Genomic DNA, 22,185 nt, shown 5'->3' with positions numbered 1-22,185 from the left:
AGAGGAACCTGGGAACAGAGACCACAGAAGAGAGAGAGGCTGGGATGCCAAGCCAGGGAGGTGAAACCAGATCCCAGAATGTGGCCTGGGCTTTCTTGCCCCAGATCAGAAGGCCTCCCTTTGCAGTGAGGATTAAGGGACACTAGTCCCTCAATATGGAAACTAATACCTATTGAACATCCGCACTGTACTTTATTTCATTTTATTTTTGCAACAACTCTGAGATAGTATTATCTCTACTTTTCACATAAGGAAAGAGGAGACTCAGAGAAATAGGTTGAGAACCTTGGCCATCACATCACTGGTGAGTAGCAGCTAGATTCAGTCAAGAACACCTACTTCCAGAGGTTCTGTTTTTTTCCCAGGTGGTGAAATACCTTGGAAGGTGGCTTGATATGGCGGTGTAGACCACAGATTCTAGAACTAGACTACCTGCGTTCAACCTCTGGCTCCCCTGCTTACTAGCCTTGTGACCCTGGGCAAGTCACTTAACCTCTCTGTGCTTCAGTTTCCTCATCTCTGAGGTAGAGACCATAGCATGTCCCTGGGTTATTGTGAGGATTCAGAGTTGTAAGAGTGCTTGGAGCAGAGCCTAGCGCAAAGGAAGCACTTTGTGAGTGTTGGCTGTTGCTGTTCCTTCAACTCTGCAACCTGACCTTTCAAGAACAAAAGGATGTGATTCTCAGAACCAGCCTGGACCTGATAGTGCCTAGACTAGACACGGAGCACAACCAAGGCTGTTGAATCAACCACCTGTGTGTAAACACCTCCGCTTTCCCACTTCTCCTTCCTGATTCCAAACTAAGAAGCTCAAGGTTATGGGACAGTTAATGGCTCCCAACGGATCCAGAACAGTCTCCCCTTAGCCATTGTGGGCTGCCCAAGTCTGAGCTCCCAGGACAAGAGCCCTTTCCTGGAGATGGAGCTTAACAGTCACATTCTAGTGGGAGATGGGGGGCTTGGGCTGCAGACAGAGGGGCGGTCAGTCCTTTGTAGATACACTGTTTCACTCCTGCACCCACACTCCATGGCGGGTTGGGGACCAGCAAGAATCTGTGAGGGTGGGCTTGGGGGCTATCAGAACAGCATCTCCCTGAGGGGAAGGGCCCAGGCTGGGTTTCCAGCCGCTTGCCTTCTAAGTTGAAAAGGAGCAGCTAAGTGTTATTGATCCAAACTCCAGCGGGAAGATTTGCTAGGAGTTCGCTGGCACCAGCCCATCACTTAGCTGGTATTCATTATTCAGTGATGGGGATGGAGAACAGAGAAGGGCTGGCACTCTGCCGACGAACCTGGCCTCCCGGGGGAGGAGATGACGTGGGGACTGGCAGAGACAGGCAGCCGGCAAAGGGTCAAGGGCGACTTGTTCACATCCTGGGAGAAAGGATGCTTGGTGATGGTACTAGGAGGAGTCCTACCTCCCTGGCAGCCCCGGGACCTCTAACCTGTGGCTAGAGAAGGGGAATAGGAACTTTGGAGATGGCACCAGGCCTGGCCTCTCTCCGATGAGCTTTGTGGATGGATTCCTGTTTCCTCAAATGCCCACTGACATAAAATGTCCCACCAATTTTGAATGATATATTGTGATAAAACTAGCTTTTACAGTGGCAGAAATGATAATTAAATCCTGAGGCCCTGAAGTGGGTCCGAGTAATGCATTCAATGAGATCCGGAAACCATGGATTTGGCTACTTCCCAACCCTGTGATAGGTTGGCCTGTGCCTAGAGTTGTCGAATTGGATCAGGTTGATGAAAGTGCTTTATCACAGGTAACACGTTAGACAAATGTCTGCTGTCACCATCACATTGTTATTATTATTATTATACTCATTATCACATTCCCAGAAATACATGTCCAGAAACAATACAGTCTTAATGATAGCTGGGAGAAGTGATGGGTGTTAGGACATGAATAAGAATGCTTACAGAAGCACTGTTTGGAAACAACCCAGAAGCCCGCAGAATAAAAAATGGGTAAATAAATTATGATATCTTTACAGAGTGGAATATTTTATAGCAGTGGAAATGACTCACAAGTAACTGCATGGGTGAATCTTAGTAACATAACGAGTGGGAAAAAAGCAAGCCCTAGAAATCCGTATATGGTACGGCATCCTTTTCTAAACTTCAAAATTAAAACAAAACAACGTAATACAAAGCCTACACATATAGGTGATACAACTGGAAAATAAAGCAAAGGAATGAGAAACACAAGCATCGCTATAATGATTACCTGTGGCACAGGTGGAGAGCAGTGGGGGCAGGGGCCAGGCTAGGTGAGGAACACACAGATGTGTTATTCATATTGTTCTAGATTTGGAATTGGATGGTGAGCAAAGATGAATGAATATGTAATGAATGAATGAATGAGCAAACATGCAGGCCATGCACGAAATAATGCTGGTTGAGGGTCATAAGCAAGGATGATGACTAGTCCAAGTTGAGTACCTAGAATCCAAAGTGCAGTGTTTTCTTTCTTTTTTTTCATTTAAAGAAAAGCATGATGTTGAATGGGTATTTGGCACTAGTTCCCCATGTTGATATTCTAGAAAGTCCATAAGTTTTTTCTAAGGGTGTTGGGGATGCCTCTGTAGCATACTAGGCCCAGAGGATAGTAGCATCTTACATCCTTCTGGGGAGAGGCATGTTCTGGCCTCTCTTACATCCTGGTGTAGGTATGTGAAGGATGCACAAAGTATATATACTATTGGACAGGACTTCCCTCTATAACTAGTACTGAACTATGACCAATGGTGCTTCTGTAAACATTCTTCCATATGTCTTTTGGCGTACATACGCATCCATTTCCTGTGGCTGTATGTCTGTGGTGAAATCGCTGGGCCATACACTACATGTATGTTCAACTTTGGTAGATATTGCTAGTATTCTGAAGTGATTGTACCAATCTGCACTCTCACCAACACGTTTCAGATTCTGCTTGCTCTGCATCCTTGCCAACACTTGGTATTGTCAGCCATTGAAGTGTTCATCATTGTGTTGGGTGTGAGATCATATCTCACTATGGTTTGATTTTGTGTTCCTTTGGACATTAATGAGGTTGAGCATCTTTTCGTATATTTATTGGTCACTTGGATATTTCTTCTTATGAAGTATTTGAGTCTTTTGCTCACTTTTCTTGTGTCTTTTATGTTCCTTCTGAATTTTGATACTCTTTATATATTCTGAATATGAGACCTTTGGAGGATTTGTATATTCAAGATATGTGTATTTGGGAGAATATATATATATATTCAAGATTGTCCTGGCTATTCTTGGATCTTTGCATTTCCATTTAAATTTTAAAATAGACTTAGATTTTATTTATTAATGAAAAAAACCCTAATGTCCATGAACAGGAGAGCAGCAGATGCATAAACTATGATATAATCACACAAAGGAATATTACACAGCAGCCTAGATGAATGAATCTCTTTCTGTAACATGAAGCAGTATGGGTGAATCTTAGCAAAGTAATTAATATTAAGTTGGGGAAGAAAAAGTTCAGAAGAGTACATACAGCATAATGCTCTTTTTCACAATGCAAAAAACAACTAAAATAAAAATCTTTGCTTTAAGAAATCTATAGAGAGTTAGCACCATATTAAAAGGAAGTAAGAAACATCAGACTTGTGATTCAGGATGATGGCTACCTTAGGTGGGGATAGCAGGAGGATGAGATGGGGAATGGCTGCACAGCTAGGTGGTAGTTACTGTGGAGGTCTAGATTTCTCATTGGGTGGTGGATTTATGAGTGCTTATTGCATTGTTAAAAAATATGTATTTATTTTTGAAAGAGAGCGAGCATACATGAGTGGGGGAGGGGCAGAGAGAGAGAGAGAGAAAGAGAGAGAGAGACGATGATACCGAGCAGGCTCCATGATATCGGTGTAGAGCCCAACACAGGTCTCAATCCGATGAACCCGGAGATCATGACCTGAGCAGAAATCAAGAGTCAGATGCTCAGTTCACTCAGCCACCCAGGTGGCCCGCATTGTTAAAATACATATAAATACTCAAATGAATAAATGACTAATGATGAAATGTTATGTGGATTGAGGATTATGATTAATCTGGACTTAATGCAGTTTAGGTCAATCATACAAAAAAGGGCTGAAAACCAAGGATTACATGAAGATACCACTGTCAGTCCCTTTGTTGTGAGGCTCCCCCGGTCTACCAAGACATTTCATGGACTGAGGAGAGGTACCAATGTCAAGATGCCTATTACTTATTAGTAGAGCTTAATTGCTTCTAAGTTTGTTTGTTTTTAGAAAAATAAAGTGAAATAGAAGTTTTATTTTTTTTCTTTCTGCACCCCAATGTATCTTGTGTATTCCTTGGGGTATATACATGCCTCTGCCCTAAGCAATTGGAATTTTAAGCCAACTTTCATTTTAGATGGATCACCCAGTTGGCATGGGGAAGATGAATCGGCATTTTAGATGAATCACTCAGTTGGCATGGGAAAATCAAATTCTCTCTAGAGCATTTAGGAGGCTATCAATACACTCACTCCCAGTCAGAAAGGACAAGAGCCTACAGAGTAGGCTACTCCTACAGAGTAGGCTCTTGTGGGAGCATGTGTGGGAAAGGGAAGGAAGCAAGGAATATGAGAAGTCTGTAAGAGAAGGAATTCTCGGGGCTTGGTTTCCTTCAGAGTAGAACACCCAGGAGCTAAAAGAACTGTGTATGTATTACTCTCCACTAGCGACTACCATTGTCTTAGAGCCAGAATCTCTATTTGCTCCAAACTGTTGGGCCTGTTACCTTCTTACAGAATCCCTATAGAATGTTGACACTTTTATGTGGGTCCCAGGGCAATTACGGCCTTAAATCTGGTTCTCACTCACTGAAGGACTAATTGGTAGTGCTGACCACCTGCAGATGTTGAAGGGAAATCCAGCAGCCCATGATGGAAACTGAAATCTGGAGGAGAGTATGGCTTGAGGGTGAGGGCTTTTTGTTTGTTTGTTTTGTTTTTAGATTTTATTTTTAAGTAATCTCTACACCCAATGTGGGGTGTGAACCTGCAACCCTGGGATCAAAAGTCACATGCTCTACTGACTGAGCCAGCCTGGCGCTCCTGAGGGTGAGGTTTGACTTTCAGGAAAGTGTGATAGAGCTGCCTCTCAGATCCCTGAGCTTGGACTTTTCTGTTTCCTCTGACAGCAGCCCATCAGTCAACGGCCTTGGATGCTTCCACAGCTGATTTTTAATTGAGAGCTTCAGATGGATTATAGAGAGGGCTTAGAGGAACCACAGTCCGTGAGGTAATTTGGCAACAGGCAAGTTCTCAATGCTTGGATTTTGGGAAAGAAGACCAAGTATTAGGCCACAGAGACAAAGGCTTAAAGTATTTTGGGCTAGAAGGAGGTCACATGCCACCTCAGGGAAAACAAAGGCTTGCCTCGTCGGGGCACCAAGTCAACTGCCTGCCTATGTGCTCCCCCTTCCTGGGCCTTCACTTACCGACCTATAACATGGTGGTATACAACTAAATGAGTCTTAAGGTGGGGGCGAACCTGCTGCTGTGAAGAAACCAAGTGACACTGCTGTTGAGCAGCCCATCCCCCCACTGGGGAGTTACGTGACCCCAGCTGAGTTATGCGGGGAGCCCTCGTCTCCTGGTCTCTAATGGCCTCATAGATGGGGGATTATGTAAGTGAGCATGTGTGACAATGCCTAGCCCATGGAGGACTCTCCCAGAACATCATTTTTCTTCCCCCTTGCCTTTTGGTTTCCAAATAGTAGAAGCAGTGGTCCGGGCTGGGTATGGATATATGCAGGATTACCATTCTAACATGGCTCCTGCATGCCTATGTGGCCCACTGGCACTGTTTCTCTACAGCTGGACTGCTTTCCCTTCGCCCAGGCCAGAGCTGGGAAAGAGGTGGATTAACAAGGAGCTTGCATGACATAAAGGAGCAGTCTGGGTTTCTGGAGTCAGAAACTGTGGGCAAGTTACTTACCTCTCAAGCTTCAGTTTTCTCTCACATAAAAGCAATGTGTCCTAGCCCTTGGGCTCATTGTGGAGGGTAAAATGAAAAACAGGGTACATAAGGCTTCTGGAACACAGTAGGTGATCTCTAAATGTGAGGTGAATCCCCACCCACCTTCCCAGCCTTCCCCCTTAGAACACACTTGTGGGACTTCCTGCGAACTTTATTGTGTGGGATGGTGGTTCTCTATGTGTGCTTCTGGGCACAAGGGGCCTGAGAGAATTCATCAAAAATCAAGTCATGGAAAGTCAATTCATCACTTTTATTTTGCCAACTGGCCATTTGGCTTCCCATCCATTGAGTGTTGGGAAAATTAGTTTTGGCAAGTGAGCCTGCCTCCTAGAGGAATTCTCTGGGTGGACTGGGCTGATCCAAATGCAAGTTTAGTAAATGCTCTGCTCAGGAGTAGGAAGCAGTGTGCGATATGTTGAAAGCTGAGCCCTGCAGTTTGCGGCCGATGTCAGAGCTGCCTCTCCCGATTTCTGCTTCTGCGTCAGCCACCACTGTGGTCATCACCATGAAGAAGTTCTTGTCGGAGAGGAGGGAGGCTGCCGAAGGGGAAGCCGAGCCTCCAGGAAGGGAAGACTGATGTTATTGGTGTTTCTCCCCAGGCCCCTGGAGACTCTCTCATCTCCTCCTCTAACCGTTCTTTTCGCTGCCAAACAAAAGAGAAGGGGCCAGGTGGCACATGGAGTCAGAAGGCAAAGGTAATGGCTGCAGGAGGTGACAGATTAGAAGTTCGTGTCATGAAGAGGCATCTGAACCCTGAATTCCTCTTGTAGGGGGCCATGATTCTTTGCTTGTAAGCAAAGGAAACAAACTAGTTAATTCACCTAAGGGGTGCCCCCAGCATGGAAAGGAGGCTGGAGAAGGGGCTCAAGGATGGACGAGCACCAGGGCAGTGCTCCGAGGCCTGCCTGAAAGCAGCCACCATATGGTCACAACGCAACTACAACCAGTTGTTTTCAGTCTCTTTGTTCTGTTGCTCAAGATACAAATTCCAGAGAGGGGTATCTGATGGCATAGTTTCCATTATATGCTCTTTTGTTGCCTGGAAAGAGTGGAGCTTCTAATTACCTAGCCCCCAGGTTGTACCTAGTGGACAGGAAGCAATTCCGATTCAGGAACTGAATTGAAGAGAAAATAGTTAGTAGGAAGCCAGATAATACAAATCATGGCAACAGCATATAGGCATATACCACTTAGAACAAGCTAGCCACTCTTCTAAGTGCATTACATATGTTAACTCCTTTAATCTTCCTTTGTGGGCAATGAGGATATTGTAATCATGGCCATTGGACAGCTAAGAAACTGAGATCCCAGGAAGTTAAATCATATAGTAAACAAGTGCTAGGGCTGGGATTTGAGTCAGAGTTTGGTTCTTAATGCCTATGGACTACTGTCCACATTACTGCTGTTCACTTGAAAAGCAACTTGGGGAAAATTAAGGAATTGAGTAGTACAAAAGAAAGCTGGTTTGCTCAGGGTTTCCAAGAGTAGAAGGAAACTAGAGATGTTCAGGGATTCCACCATTTTGGTCTCCCAATTCTCAAAAGACTCTTCTGTCAATTCCCCTCCGGAGCATCTCATTCCTTTGCTCAAATGCAGATGGTCCTGCTGAGGGGGTGGGGAAGAGGTGGGGGTGGGGGCAGGTAAACACAAGCTTGATTTAACAAGCCAGGGAAAGGAGAGGTATTACACAGATTTAAGATTTCACAAAAGAAGATCTAAATTGACATTTTATTGACTTGCAGTGGGAGTTGTTAAAGACAGATTACTGCACCAAGGGTAGAGTTTGATTGAGAGGTCAGGAGAGGACTCAGCCATCAAAGGCATCCAACTTGAAGACTAGAGATACCCCAGGGGCAAGGTAAGCACATAAATTTGAGCTCACACATGGATACTTGCCAACACACACACACACACACACACACACACACACACACACACGCACACGCACCCCAAATAAAACCTGAGCTGCTCTCTTAGTCCCAGAGGCCAGGCCCAGAGACACAGGGTGAAATGGGAGAGAACTAAAGCACAGTGTGCTAGATTTGATTCTTAATAATACCCTCTTCCCACCCCAACCCGATTGATCCCCAGACCCACTGGGAGCTGTAGAGATGGAGTTCCTCAGACTTTAAGGTAGAAATAGGATTTTGAGAAAATGCCCCACTGCTTCCAATAAGAAACCCCTTCCATTTCAAAGCCCTTTCCTCAGGGACTCAGCGCGGGCTGGATGGCTGTATTCAGAGATGCAGAGCTTGCTAGGGGTGCACAGAGGCAGCAACAAAGGTCTGCTCCCAAGAGCCCAGCACTCTGGGATCTGCCTTGGTGGAGTGGTACGTGGGGACAGGACAGACACATGGTAGGGAGAGACTGACAGAGACACAGCTGGATAATGAGGAGCTGTCTTGCTTAGACTACAGTTCAGGGATCCTTCACAGCAGTGCTGGCATGAGGGTCTGGATTCCAGGTTGGGTGATGATGAATCTTATCCCAAGGGGCCTTTTCTCTATACATTACCTCATGGGTTGCACCCACTGTTTCTCCCTCCTAAAGCTGAGGGGTGCCTGGATCAGTGTTTGAATGGCCTCTTTCTCCTCTGTTCCTGCAACTAATATCACATCTTTGGGAATCTTCTGATGGCTCTGTTTCTCTCCTTAGCTCCTGCCTCTGAGGCAGTGACTGTGTCCAGTGGAAGATCTATGACTTCCATGTGTAACTCTTCCCTCCCCTTAGACCACTGTCTTCCTGGGGGGGGGGGGGGAATCCAGTGCAGGCAGGGTATTATTATTAAAAGCAACTTCTCACACCCTCACAGATCTCTGTTATAGCTACTGGAGGAAAGGGCACTGAAAATCCTCCTCACCCTATTTCAAACCTGTCCCCCCAACTGGGTTCCTCTTTTAGCTCTCAGGACATCTTTTGCACACACACATCCCACCTGCTCTTAACCCCACATGGTCCCAGGTTCCACTTGGACTGAGCACCATGAGAAAAGGAGTGTCTGGTGTAGCAAAAGATTTGAAGGTGACCTTCATTGAGCCCTAAGAGAGATAACAGTCTCTCTGCAGTCAACAAGCCTGGCTCCTCTGGATACTAAAATAGCAACTGTGGAGTAAATCTGCCCCCATCCCACCTCCTTCCTTCTCTTTTTCTTCAGGACAACACAAAGAAACTCTACGGGTGAATTGGGAAATCACAGTGTCTTTTAACAGCCTGAAAGCCTGAAAAGAAAGTTCTCGTGCATGTGTGTGTGCATGTCTTTGCAGCTCGTCAGCTCAGGAAAGCTAGTTTCTCAGCATTGTCACCACCACTTTTCATTCAGCAAACGCTGCCCTTTTAGTTATCATCTTATTTGTTCTATCAAAAGCCCTGAGTTATGAGGGTCCAGAAAAGGTGTAGCGCATTTTAGATGGGAGGGGAACCAAGGTTCCAGGAAAGAAGGTGCCTGCTCAAGGTCACCCAGATGGAGTGGCCAGAGCCAGAAGATGGCTGTTTGCTTCCTTAGGCTTCCTACTCTAGATTTCCACTGGGAATGTAATGTGTTCTCAGGGCTTGATTGCTGAACCTCAGGAGCATTTGATACTGGGGTTATTAATGTAAGTGATTTTAGCAGCGTCCTGCTGGTTCCCACTCTTTGCCTCTGTTCCCTGTGCTGGGCCCAGAGCTGTTGTTCAGTGGTGGTTGGAGCGCCCAGTGGGTGGTTTTCAAGGTAGGGACAGATGGAGTGAGGAAGGAAAGATTCTTCACCCTGTGGCTATTGCAGAGGGAAGTAGAAATTGGATTTGTCAGGGTTGGAGTTAGCAGAGATATGGAATTTGTGTTTATATGGTAGCAAATTGTTGAAGGGAAAGGAGAAGCTGGCAGATGAAATGATGGAGATGTCTTTCTGAGTAAACAAAATAAAGGGTGGGCCCAGTAAGAGGAGGACTCTGCGTTCAGCTCATATTAGAGCATGGAGACAGGATAGTCCCACTGAGGTTCCTCCAACCCAGAAGATCTTCTTCAGCCTTCTAGAAAACTGATGGGCAGTAGTGGCTCACAGCCAGGGCAAAGCTGGTTCTTGCATAACTTGCCCATGTGGAAAAGGGGACAGAAAGGGACCACAGTCAGGATTACTTTGCAGATAGATTCTAAGATAATTAATTAAAATTAGAAGGATACTTAAGGGTTATCTAGTTTCACCCCTTCAGTGTTCAGATGAGGAAACTGAGCTCGGTGAAATGCCCAAATGAACACGGCTCCTAAGCTACAGAATGGAACTAGAACCCAGGTTTGCTCAACTTCCAGTCCAGGGTGACTTTCAGCACTTTCACTGATTAGGGTCAGGTCATTTGACCAAGTGCCCTTTGTCTCTAATAAGAGATCATGGGATCATTATACTAAGTTATTTTTGTTTTCCTGCAGTCTGGAGAGTACATACTTGAGGTTTGTAGAGCCCAACCAGTATCCTGGACACTTTACTTATGTTGAATCCTTTCCAGTAGGTCTAAAATACAGCAGTTCAGAAGAGAGTCCAGAGAAAATAGTGAGGTTAAGTGGGGAAACAGGATGGATCAGTGCAGAAAATATGGGAATCTAATATTCAAAATTCTTCAAAGATAGGTGCTGAGTTCCATGGTCAGCCATAACAGAATAACTGGAACCAGATTTATGCTCTGACTTTAAACAACTGAAAAACAAAGCAGAATGTATGAAACAATGGTTTTCAGAGATTGGACCACAGGTAGCACAGGAGTGTGATCTCTGAGAGAAGGGAAACAAAAGAGGTGAACCCTGGGGTTGCCCCAGCTTACTCCTGAAGGTGGTTTCTAGGCTAATGTGAAGTGAGGGTGATGGGAACAAAATGGCTTGGTGACCTTAGTGACTTGAGAAGACAGGCATCAGAGTTTGGGGAGGCCTAGGTAACCAGAATTTTCAGGGTAGAATAGGACAGAGAATGGGATGGAATTTCACAGAGAGGGAACTCTGGAAGTCTGCAGAGAAATCTCCTTGTATCTTTGGCTGATTACAGATCTGCCCGTGCATGAGAGGAAACTCACCATGGCTGGAAGAACCCACTAGAAAGCAGTAGACTGTAACACTTCTAGAGTGCACAGAGGAGTAAGAATAATTCGTGCTCCCACCAGTAAGAGTGGAAAGATCTAATAAATGGGGCATTGGGTAGAATCCTCAGAAGAATATTTTCTCAGTAATAGAACTCAAATACATCTAGACTAATAGTTGGTGTGGACCTGCCCTAACAAAGACTAAAAGCAAATTTCAAAAGAATCCAACTGATGCCAAGTAACTTAATTATGTATGAGAGCAAAATCACACACACACACACACACACACACACACACACACACTTATAAAAGATTAAAAGAAGGTAATAAAATGAATAACAGGAGAAAAATCAGTTAATAGAAATAGGCCCAGGCATTATAGAGATGATGCAATTAGTAGACAAGGATTTTAAAGCCACTATTATAAAAATATCCATCTATTCAAAAAAGTATAGGAAAATGTAAATGTGAGGAGGAAAATATAAAGAAAGACCAAATGGAACTCTTAGGGATGAAAGACACAGTATCTGAAATGGAAAGTATACTAGATGGAATTACAGTAGACATGATGCTACAGAACTAAAATCAGTGAACCTGAGGAAGCATAAAAGTGATTCAAAATTAAGTGTAGAAGAAAATGACTAAAAAACATAAACATAACACCAGTGACCTATGCGACAAAATGAAGTGGCCTATTGTATTATAGACTTTTGTCTAACTCTTCCATAAATTTTTGAGAAAGGACTATTGAAGTCTCCAACTGTAACTGTGAGATTTTCTATTTTTCCCTCTACTTCTAGAAGTAGGAAAAGAGGAAAGGGTAGGACAGGAAAAATGTTTCAAGAAATAATAGTCACTTTCTAAATTATGATGAAAAATAGGAACCCATGGATCCAACAATTTCAACCAAATCAAAGAAGAAGAAACATAAAATCACACCAAGGCACATCATAATAATGACTAAAAGCCAGAGACAATCAGGAAATAACAAAAACAGCCAAAAAAAATGACACGTTATGTATAAAAGGGCAAAGATAAGAATGGTAACAGAATTCTTACTATGAACAAAGCAAACTAGAGGGTAATGGAGCAACATTTTGAAGTTATGATAAAAGACCTTCTCAACCTAGAATTCTATACCTAACCAATATATGTTAGCAATGAAGGGGAAATGAAGACTTTTCCAGAAAAAAGGTGAGAGAATATACCACAGCAGGCTTGAACTATAAAAGATTAAATTCTTCAGGCAGAAGAAACATGAAAACAGAAAAATATTCCATGCTCCTGGATTGGAGGAACAAATACTGTTAAAATGTTGATACTACCCAAAGCAATCTACATATTCCATACAATCCCTATCAAAATAACACCAGCATTCTTCACACAGCTAGAACAAACAATCCTAAAATTTGTATGGAAACAGAAAAGACCCCAAATAGCCAAAACAATCTTGAAAAAGAAAACCGAAGCTGGAGGCATCACAATCCCGGTCTTCAAGATGTATTACAAAGCTGTAGTCATCAAGACGGTATGGTACTGGCACAAAAACAGACACTCAGATCAATGGAACAGAATAGAGAACCCAGAAATGGACCCACAAACATATGGCCAACTAATCTTTGAGAAAACAGGAAAGAATATCCACTGGAATAAAGACAGTCTCTTCAGCAAATGGTGTTGGGAAAACTGGACAGCGACATGCAGAAAAATGAACCCGGACCACTTCCTTACACCATACACAAAAATAAACTCAAAATGGATGAAAGACCTAAACGTAAGACAGGAAGCCATCAAAATCCTCGAGGAGAAAGCAGACAAAAACCACTTTGACCTTGGTCGCGGCAACTTCTTACTCAACACGTCTCCGGAGGCAAGGAAAACAAAAGCAAAAATGAACTATGGGGACCCCATCAAAATAAAAAGCTTCTGCACAGCGAAGGAAACAATCAGCAAAGCTAAAAGGCAACTGACAGAATGGGAGAAGATATTTGCAAATGACATATCAGATAAAGGGTTACTGTCCAGAATCTGTAAGAACTTACCAAACTCAACACCCAAAAAACAAATAATCCAGTGAAGAAATGGGCAAAGACATGAATAGACACTTTCCCAAGGAAGACATCCAGATGGCTAATAGACACATGAAAAAATGCTCAGCCATCACTCATAATCAGGGAAATACAAGTCAAAACCACAATGAAATACCACCCCACACCTGTCAGAATGGCTAAAATTAACAACTCGGGAAACAACAGATGTTGGAGAGGATGCAGAGGAAGAGGACCCCTTTTGCACTGCTGGTGGGAATGCAAACTGGTGCAGAAACTCTGTTTTCCAGAGATTCCTCAAAAAATTAGAAATAGAACTACCCTGTGACCCAGTAACTGCACTACTAGGTATTTATCCAAGGGATACAGGTGTGCTCTTTCAAAGGGGCCCATGCACCCCAGTGTTTATAGCAGCACTGTCAACAATAGCCAAAGTATGGAAAGAGCCCAAATGCCCATCAGCGGATGAATGGATAAAGATGTGGTGTGTGCGCATGCACGCACACACACACACATTGGAGTATTACTCAGCAATCAAAAAGAATGAAATCTTGCCACTTGCTACCACATGGATAGGACTAGAGGGTACTATGGTAAGCGAAATAAGTCAATCAGAGAAAGACAAATATCATATGACTTCACTTATATGAGGAATTTAAGATACAAAACAGATGAACATAAGGGGAGGGAAGCAAAAGTAATATAAAAACAGGGAGGGGAACAAAACATAGAGACTCTTAAATACAGAGAACAAATAGAGGGTTGCTGAAGGAGTTGTGAGAGGAGGGATGGGCTAAATGGGTAAGGGACATTAAGGAATCTACTCCTGAAATCATTGTTGCACTATATGCTAACTAACTTGGATGTAAATTAGAAAAAAATTTTAAAAAGAAGTATGAAAACAGTTGACAATTTAGATCTACACAGAGGAACAAGGAGTTCTGTAAGTGGTAAATATATGAATAGTTATAAAGTGTTTCTCATTTTTATATGCATTACATAATAATTGACTGTTTTAAGCAAAATAATGACAGTGTAATTTTTGGGTAGTAGCATCACTTAAAATAAATGTATGACAATAGCCAAAGAGAAGGTGGGGAGAAATGGAAGTATACTCTTGTGAAGTTCTTACTGTCTCTGTGAAGAGGCATAATGTTATGGGAAGCAGGCTGCAACTAACTGACTCCAGGGCAACTGCTAAAAATATAAAACAAAGAGCTATAGCTAATATTGGCAATAAAATGGTTTCATAAAAAGTACAATTAATAAAAAAGACAAACGCAAGAAAAAGAGAACAAATGGCACAAATAGAAAGCAAATAATAGGATGGTAGATTGAAATTCAATCATATAAGCAATTATATTAAATGTAAATAGTCTAAATATTCCAATTAAAAGGATTGTCATGGTGGATGAAAAAGCAAAACCCAACTATATGCACCTACAAGAAACCCACATTAAATATAAAGAGCAGGAGGTTAAAAGTAAAAGGGTGGAAGGAAATGTACTATGCTAACACTAACTGAAAGGAAGCTGGAGACACATAAGACTTGAGGTTATGGAAAACTGCCAGTGATAAAGAGGGGCATTACATAGTGATAAAAAAGTCAATTCACCAAGAAAACACAAAAATCCTCAGTGCTCAGGCATCTAAAAATATTGTTTCAAAATATGTGAAGCAAAACTGATAGAACTGGAAGGAAAAATAGAATCCCACAGTTACAGTTGGGGACTTCAGCAGTCCTTTCTCAAAACTTTATGGAACTGTTAGACAAAAAGTCTGTAAGGTCAAGGGGTTCTGAGCACTATGAACAAACTTGACCTAATTGATATTTATAAAACATTCTGCCCAGCAAGAGCAGACTACATATTGCTTTCAGATGCATGCAGAACATTCACCAATGTTCACCAGATTGTATTCTGGAACATAAAACAAGTCTCAATAAATTTTAGAAGATCAAATTTCTGGAAAATATATTTTCTGGTCAATAGAATTAAAGTAAATTCACAAAAGAAATATATTTGTAAAATCCCCAAATATTTGGAAGTCAATAATATAGCTTTAAATACTCCATTGTTCAAATTATGTGGAAAATCACAAGGAACATCAGAAAATATCTTAAATAAGATGTAATTACCAATAACAGGAATGAAAAATGGGACATTCCTGCAAGTCTTGCAAACATTAAAAGAATAGTGAGAAAAAACCCAACTTTATACCAATTTGATAACTGAGACAAAACAGACCAATTCTTGGAAAGACGCAAACTACCAAAGGTCACCTGAAAATGAAGCAGTAACCTGAGTAGCCCAATATTTATTAAGGAAATTTATTCATAGTCAAAAATCTTTCAAAATGAAACAAAAATCTCTTTCCACAGAGAAAACTCCTGGCCTGGATAGTCTTACTGATTAATTCTATCAAATATTTAAAGAAAAATAGTATCAAGTCTACACAAACTCTTCCAGAAAATAGAAGAGGTGGAAATATTTCCAAACACATTTTTATGTGGCCAGTATTACCTGGATACCAAACCAAAAACATTACAAGAAAAAGAAACTATATTCCACAGGAACACAGGCACCATCTCCTTAACAAAATCTTAACAAATTAAGAAACTTCAACATATAAAAACTATATCCTGACCAAGTGAGGTTATCCCAAGAATACCAGGTTGGTTTAACATTTGAAAGTTAATTGGTCTAAAAAGGAAAAACTGTAGGATCATCACAATTAATGCAGAAAAATATGAAATACTTATGGAAAGCTTAACAAAATCTGTGCATGACCTTCACACTTAAAATTACAAAATATTGCTGAAAGAAATTAAATACTTAAATAAGTGGAGATATATACCATCTTCATGAATCAGAATTCCTAAAACTTAAGACGACAAACACCTTGGTGGAAAATGGGCAAAATATTTAAACAGCCACTTCACCAAAGTAGATGTATTGAGTAGCAGATAAGCACATGAAGAGATGATCAGCATTATTAGTTATTGGGGAAATGCAAATTAATACCATAGTGAGCTACTAGTATCACTGAAATTTAAAGGGCTGACAATATTATTGGGTGTTGACTAAGATGTGGAGCAACATGAACTCTCACATCTTGCTGCCGAGAATGCCAAAGGGCACGGCGACTTCAAGAGGCAGTTTAGTAGTTTCTTACAAAGTTAAACATTCTTTTACTCTTCCTTCCAGAAATCCCACTCCTAGGTATTTACCCAAGAGAAATGAAAGCATGTATTCACACAAAGACTTAACGCTCAGATGTTCATAGCAGTTTTTTAAATTATTTTTTAAAATTTCATCCAGGTTAACATATAGTGTAATAATGATTTCAGGAATAGAGTTTAGCGATTCATTACTTGTATATTACACCCAGTGCTCATCCCAACAAGTGTCCTCCTTAATACCCATCACCCATTTAGCCCATCCCCCCACCCCACCACTCCAGCAACCCTCAGTTTGTTCTCTGTATTTAAGTCTCTTAGTTTGTCTCCCTCTCTGTTTTTATATTATTTTTGCTTCCCTTCCCTTATGTTCATCTGTTTTTTTATCTTAAATTCCACATATGAGTGAAGTCATATATTTGTTCACATTGTTGCAAATGGCAACATTTCATTCTTTTTCATCACTGAATCACTGAGTAGTATTCCATTGCATAACACACACACACACACACACACACACACACACACACACCACATCTTCCTTATCCATTCATCCGCTGATGGGCATTTGGGCTCTTTCCATACTTTGGCTATTGTTGACAGTGCTGCTATAAACACTGGGGTGCATGGGCCCCTTTGAAGGAGCATACCTGTATCCCTTGGATAAATACCTAGTAGTGCAATTACTGGGTCACAGGGTAGTTCTATTTCTAATTTTTTGAGGAATCTCTGGAAAACAGAGTTTCTGCACCAGTTTGCATTCCCACCAGCAGTGCAAAAGGGGTCCTCTTCCTCTGCATCCTCTCCAACATCTGTTGTTTCCCGAGTTGTTAATTTTAGCCATTCTGACAGGTGTGGGGTGGTATTTCATTGTGGTTTTGACTTGTATTTCCCTGATTATGAGTGATGGCTGAGCATTTTTTCATGTGTCTATTAGCCATCTGGATGTCTTCCTTGGGAAAGTGTCTATTCATGTCTTTGCCCATTTCTTCACTGGATTATTTGTTTTTTGGGTGTTGAGTTTGGTAAGTTCTTACAGATTTTGGACAGTAACCCTTTATCTGATATGTCATTTGCAAATATCTTCTCCCATTCTGTCAGTTGCCTTTTAGTTTTGCTGATTGTTTCCTTCGCTGTGCAGAAGCTTTTTATTTTGATGGGGTCCCCATAGTTCATTTTTGCTTTTGTTTTCCTTGCCTCCGGAGACGTGTTGAGTAAGAAGTTGCCGCGACCAAGGTCAAAGTGGTTTTTGTCTGCTTTCTCCTCGAGGATTTTGATGGCTTCCTGTCTTACGTTTAGGTCTTTCATCCATTTTGAGTTTATTTTTGTGTATGGTGTAAGGAAGTGGTCCGGGTTCATTTTTCTGCATGTCGCTGTCCAGTTTTCCCAACACCATTTGCTGAAGAGACTGTCTTTATTCCAGTGGATATTCTTTCCTGTTTTCTCAAAGATTAGTTGGCCATATGTTTGTGGGTCCATTTCTGGGTTCTCTATTCTGTTCCATTGATCTGAGTGTCTGTTTTTGTGCCAGTACCATACCGTCTTGATGACTACAGCTTTGTAATACATCTTGAAGACCGGGATTGTGATGCCTCCAGCTTCGGTTTTCTTTTTCAAGATTGTTTTGGCTATTTGGGGTCTTTTCTGTTTCCATACAAATTTTAGGATTGTTTGTTCTAGCTGTGTGAAGAATGCTGGTGTTATTTTGATAGGGATTGTATGGAATATGTAGATTGCTTTGGGTAATATCAACATTTTAACAATGTTTGTTCTTCTAATCCGTGAGCATGGAATGTTTTTCCATTATTTTTGTGTTTTCTTCAATTTCTTTCATAAGCTTTCTATAGTTTTCAGTGTATAGATTTTTCATGTCTTTGGTTAGGTTTATTCCTTGCTATTTTTACAGTTTTTGGTGCAATTGTAAATGGGATCAATTCCTTGATTTCTCTTTCTGCTGCTTCATTATTGTTGTAGAGAAATGCAACCGATTTCTGTGCATTGAGTTTATATCCTGTGACTTTGCTGAATTCATGGATCAGTTCTAGCCATTTTTTAGTGGTCTTTTGCGTTTTCTACATAGAGTATCACGGCGTCTGTGAAGAGTGAAAGATTGACTTCCTCCTTGCCAATTTGGATGCCTTTTATTTCTTTGTGTTGTCTCATTGCTGAGGCTAGGAATTCCAACACTATGTTGAGTAACAGTGGTGAGAGTGGACATCCTTGTCATGTTCCTGACCTTAGGAGGAAAGCTCTCAGTTTTTCCCCATTGAGGATGATATTAGCAGTGGGTTTTTCATATATGGCTTTTATGATCTTGAGTTATAATCCTTTTATCCCTACCTTTTTGAGGGTTTTTATGAAGAAAGGGTGCTGTATTTTGTCACATGCTTTCTCTGCATCTATTGAGAGGATCATATGGTTCTTTAAGAAATTTTTTTTAATGTTTATTTATTTTAGAGACAGAGAGACCACAAGTGGGGGAGGGGCAGAGAGAGCTGGAGACAGAATTTGAAGCAGGCTTCAGGCTATGAGCTATCAGCACAAAGCCCGATGCGGCGCTCGAACTCACGAACCATGAGATCATGACCTGAGCCGAAGTCGGACACTCAACTGACTGAGCCACCCAGGTGTCCCTCTTATCATTTCTTTTATTCTCCATGATTTTGTCTTCTGTATCGCTGATTTACTACTCTGCTTCATTTATCCTTGCTGCTGTGGCGTCCATTCGCTATTGCATCTCAGTTATAGCATTTTTAATTTCGTCCTGACTAGATTTTACTTCTTTTATCTCCACAGAAAGGGATTCTATGCATTTTTCAACCCCAGTTAGTATTCTTATTGTCGTGGCTCTAAATTCTAGTTCAGACATCTTGCTTGTATCTCTGTTGATTAAGCCCCTGGCTGTCATTTCTTCCTGCTGTTCCTTTTGGGGTGAATTCTTTCATTTTGTCATTTTTGAGGAAGACAAAAATTAAAACAAAAAGCAAAAATTAAAAAATTAAAAATAAAACAAAAAATAAAATAAAGGAAGGTATATCCTAGGTGTGTTTTGTTCTGCTTTTTGAAAGAAGCTTGATAGAATAGAGAAAAAAGGGAAAGAAAAGAGAGAAAATTTAAAAAAGAAGATAAGAAAAAATTAAAACATGTAGAGAATAAAGTAGAATAAAATGAAAAAAAGTTAAATAGAATAAAAATTTACAAAAGAATAAAAAACAAAAAAATATTTAAAAAATTTTTTTAATTTAAGAAAAGAGAAAATAAAACTACGATTTTCTCCTTCTGTATCCCAGAAAAAGAAAAGAAAGGAGAAAACAAAACAAAACAAATCCATAAAAAACAATTTAAATAAGAATAGAAGAGAAAAACCTGAAATAAATGAACTAGCAAACAGAATGAAACCCAAGTGAAGTTGCATCCAGTTTCCTGTAGAACTCAAACTATGTAGCACTCTATAGTCCATACACCAAGCAGATGAAGAGACTTGTGCTGTTCTTCTATGAGATGTGCTTGGAGGGTGCAGTTGAGTGGGACTTGGTGTAATGGTTGTTTTCTCAATTAGGTGGTGCTGCTTAGCTTACTGGGGTGGATCAGTGTGGCCTGAATGCATGTGGGTGCGTATGTGCATGTATGGGAGGCGTGGAAATAGTTTCACCCAGCTTCCTAGTCTTTGGCCCAGGAACTTTGCACTTTCACCTGAAATCAAGCACCCCTCCTTTGTCTCAGGCCTTCCTCCACACCCAGTCTATATCCTGTCTGTGCCCAAGCCATCTTCCTGACAGGTGGCACCTCCATCCAGACTTTTATCACAGATGGGGCTGTGTTTCAAATCCCCTCACTTTAGAGACCTGTGTCTTGGGCCCGCTCTACTCTCTGGGGGAAGGTTTCACTGAGGAATGGCTGGTACCCCCAGAAAATGTTCCCGCAATTGTGCAGTGGCAGAGGTTCAGAGACTGTGGTAATTCACAACACACAGCCCATGCCAGGTTACACCATACTCTGAAGTCTTTGTCCCAATACCAACAAACGTGGCCATAGTGGTTTTAATTCTTACTGGATCCAAGTTGGACACAACCCAGATAGCCATTGATAAGTAAGCAGATTCACAAATTGTAGTAAATGCACATGATGGAATACTATTCAGCAATGAAAAGGAATGGATTACTGGTCTGAGCAGCAATATGAAGAATGTCAAAAACATTGTGATATGTGAAGAAATCCAGGCACAAGGACTACATAGTTTATCATCTCATTTATATCACTTTCTGCAAAAGGCAAAGCTGTGGAGACTGAAAGCAGATCAATGGTTGCCAGAGAGGTAGGGGAAGGAGAGGTGGCCAACAGGCACAATATTTCTATTGTGACAGAAGTATTCTATATCATGATTGTGGTAGTAGTTGCACGTGTGTGTTTGTTTGCTACAACTCACTGAATTAGATATTAAAATTTGGTCAGTTTTATTGTGTGTAAATTATACTTGATTCAAGCTGATTTAAAAGTAAGGTACCTACTTGGCCTGATTTAGATTTGGAGAGTTGAGGAAAGTACTCGATGACCTTCCAGAAGTGGTTCAACCAGATGTCACTTGTTATGGTGTAGATAACTGGTATCTGGCGGGGTAGAGGGATTTGCAGGGAGGGGATGGGGTGGAGCACGTAGAGATCTAGGAGGGGTGGTATTACTGCATGAGGATGACCACGAACTCATCCTCGGTGCACCTTCACCCTGGGAGGACATCCAGTGCGTTTAAGGAAAGGAGAAACTCTGCTTTTCTTAAAACCGAGTATGAAAGGGACAGAGGGTTGGGATCCCAGTTTGGATGCACGACGGAACTCTGCCAGCTGCATTTGATGTGTTGCTGTTCTGAGTCACCCAGTTTATTAACAGCAGCCATCGAAAACCATTGTAGTTTGGTACTGGCTGCAGCTTCCCTTTCCACTGTGACCACCCACCCTTCCCCTGTAGGAATTCTTTGCCCGAAACACTGGTGTCCAGGAAGTTATTTGTGGAATAACTTTTGCGTGACTGTTTACTAGTCAGGCTTCTCTGATTGTGAGGCAAAGAGACACACAGAGAATTACAAGGAAACACAGGGAATTACAAGGGGACAAGGGGAAGCTAGAAAACCAACCATTTAGCGGCTCAGTCACCTGGATCCTAGTTTGTCCTATACTAGGGTGTGCAGAGGCTCACATAAGACGCAGAGTGTGGCCCCCTCAGGGAGCACCTTGAGCTTAAGTGATTATTCTCCATGATAGTTTCCAGAAGTGGGGTGTAGTATGTTGCTGACTTTCAGGGTGACACCCATCTGCCAGGTTCTGTAGATGACTTAATATTCATAGAGCCCCTAGAACCAGGCTGGCACGGAGAGAGTGCTATGTAAGTGTTACCTCCTGACCTATCTAAGTAAAGGATGGCTTCCCTTGCGTTCCAGCACTTAGATGATTTCTTTCTTTTTACACACTGAGTCCTGGTCCACTTCTCAAGTTTGGTGTTTCCTCTTTTAACAAGCATCCTTTGCAAATGCTAAGAAAAGAGAAAACGGGAAAACCCACTTGGATTCCTTTTCTTAATCAGAAACTGTGTATGTGGCCAGCAGTAAAGTCTTGATGGATTCCTCAAAACACCCACTAAAAATGAGTTAAGATATGAAAGAAAACTAGATGGGTGGGTGGGTGGATGGATGGGTGGATGGGTGGATGGGTGGATGGATGGATGGATGGGTGTATGGGTGAGTGGATGGATGGGTGGATAGATGGAAGAGTTTGCCATTACTCAGGTAAGAAGGCAAAAGGAAGGGTGAATTGTGTGACAGGTGTGTACATGGCTGAAGAGAGGAAATTTTGGAGGGTTTAAGTATATGCTTATGGGTCCTTTGGCCCTCTTCAAATAAGGACTGCATGATAGATTGA

The 22,185-nt window shown here is 41.7% G+C and overlaps 1 long non-coding RNA gene across 1 annotated transcript; it reads left to right on the top strand.

Moving 5' to 3' along the window:
* The first annotated feature begins 5,170 nt into the window (after nt 1–5,170).
* LOC131508381 (uncharacterized) lies at nt 5,171–7,907 on the top strand. The gene is made up of 3 exons (XR_009259986.1): nt 5,171–5,267; nt 6,608–6,703; nt 7,751–7,907. It is a non-coding gene; the product is annotated as an uncharacterized LOC131508381 (long non-coding RNA).
* The last annotated feature ends 14,278 nt before the right edge of the window (nt 7,908–22,185 follow it).

The sequence above is a fragment of the Neofelis nebulosa genome, chromosome 4 (genome assembly GCF_028018385.1).
Source record: "Neofelis nebulosa isolate mNeoNeb1 chromosome 4, mNeoNeb1.pri, whole genome shotgun sequence".
Lineage (NCBI taxonomy): Eukaryota > Metazoa > Chordata > Mammalia > Carnivora > Felidae > Neofelis > Neofelis nebulosa.
The sequence above is the reverse complement of the archived record's forward strand: the minus strand, read 5'-3'. Positions and strand labels throughout refer to the sequence as shown.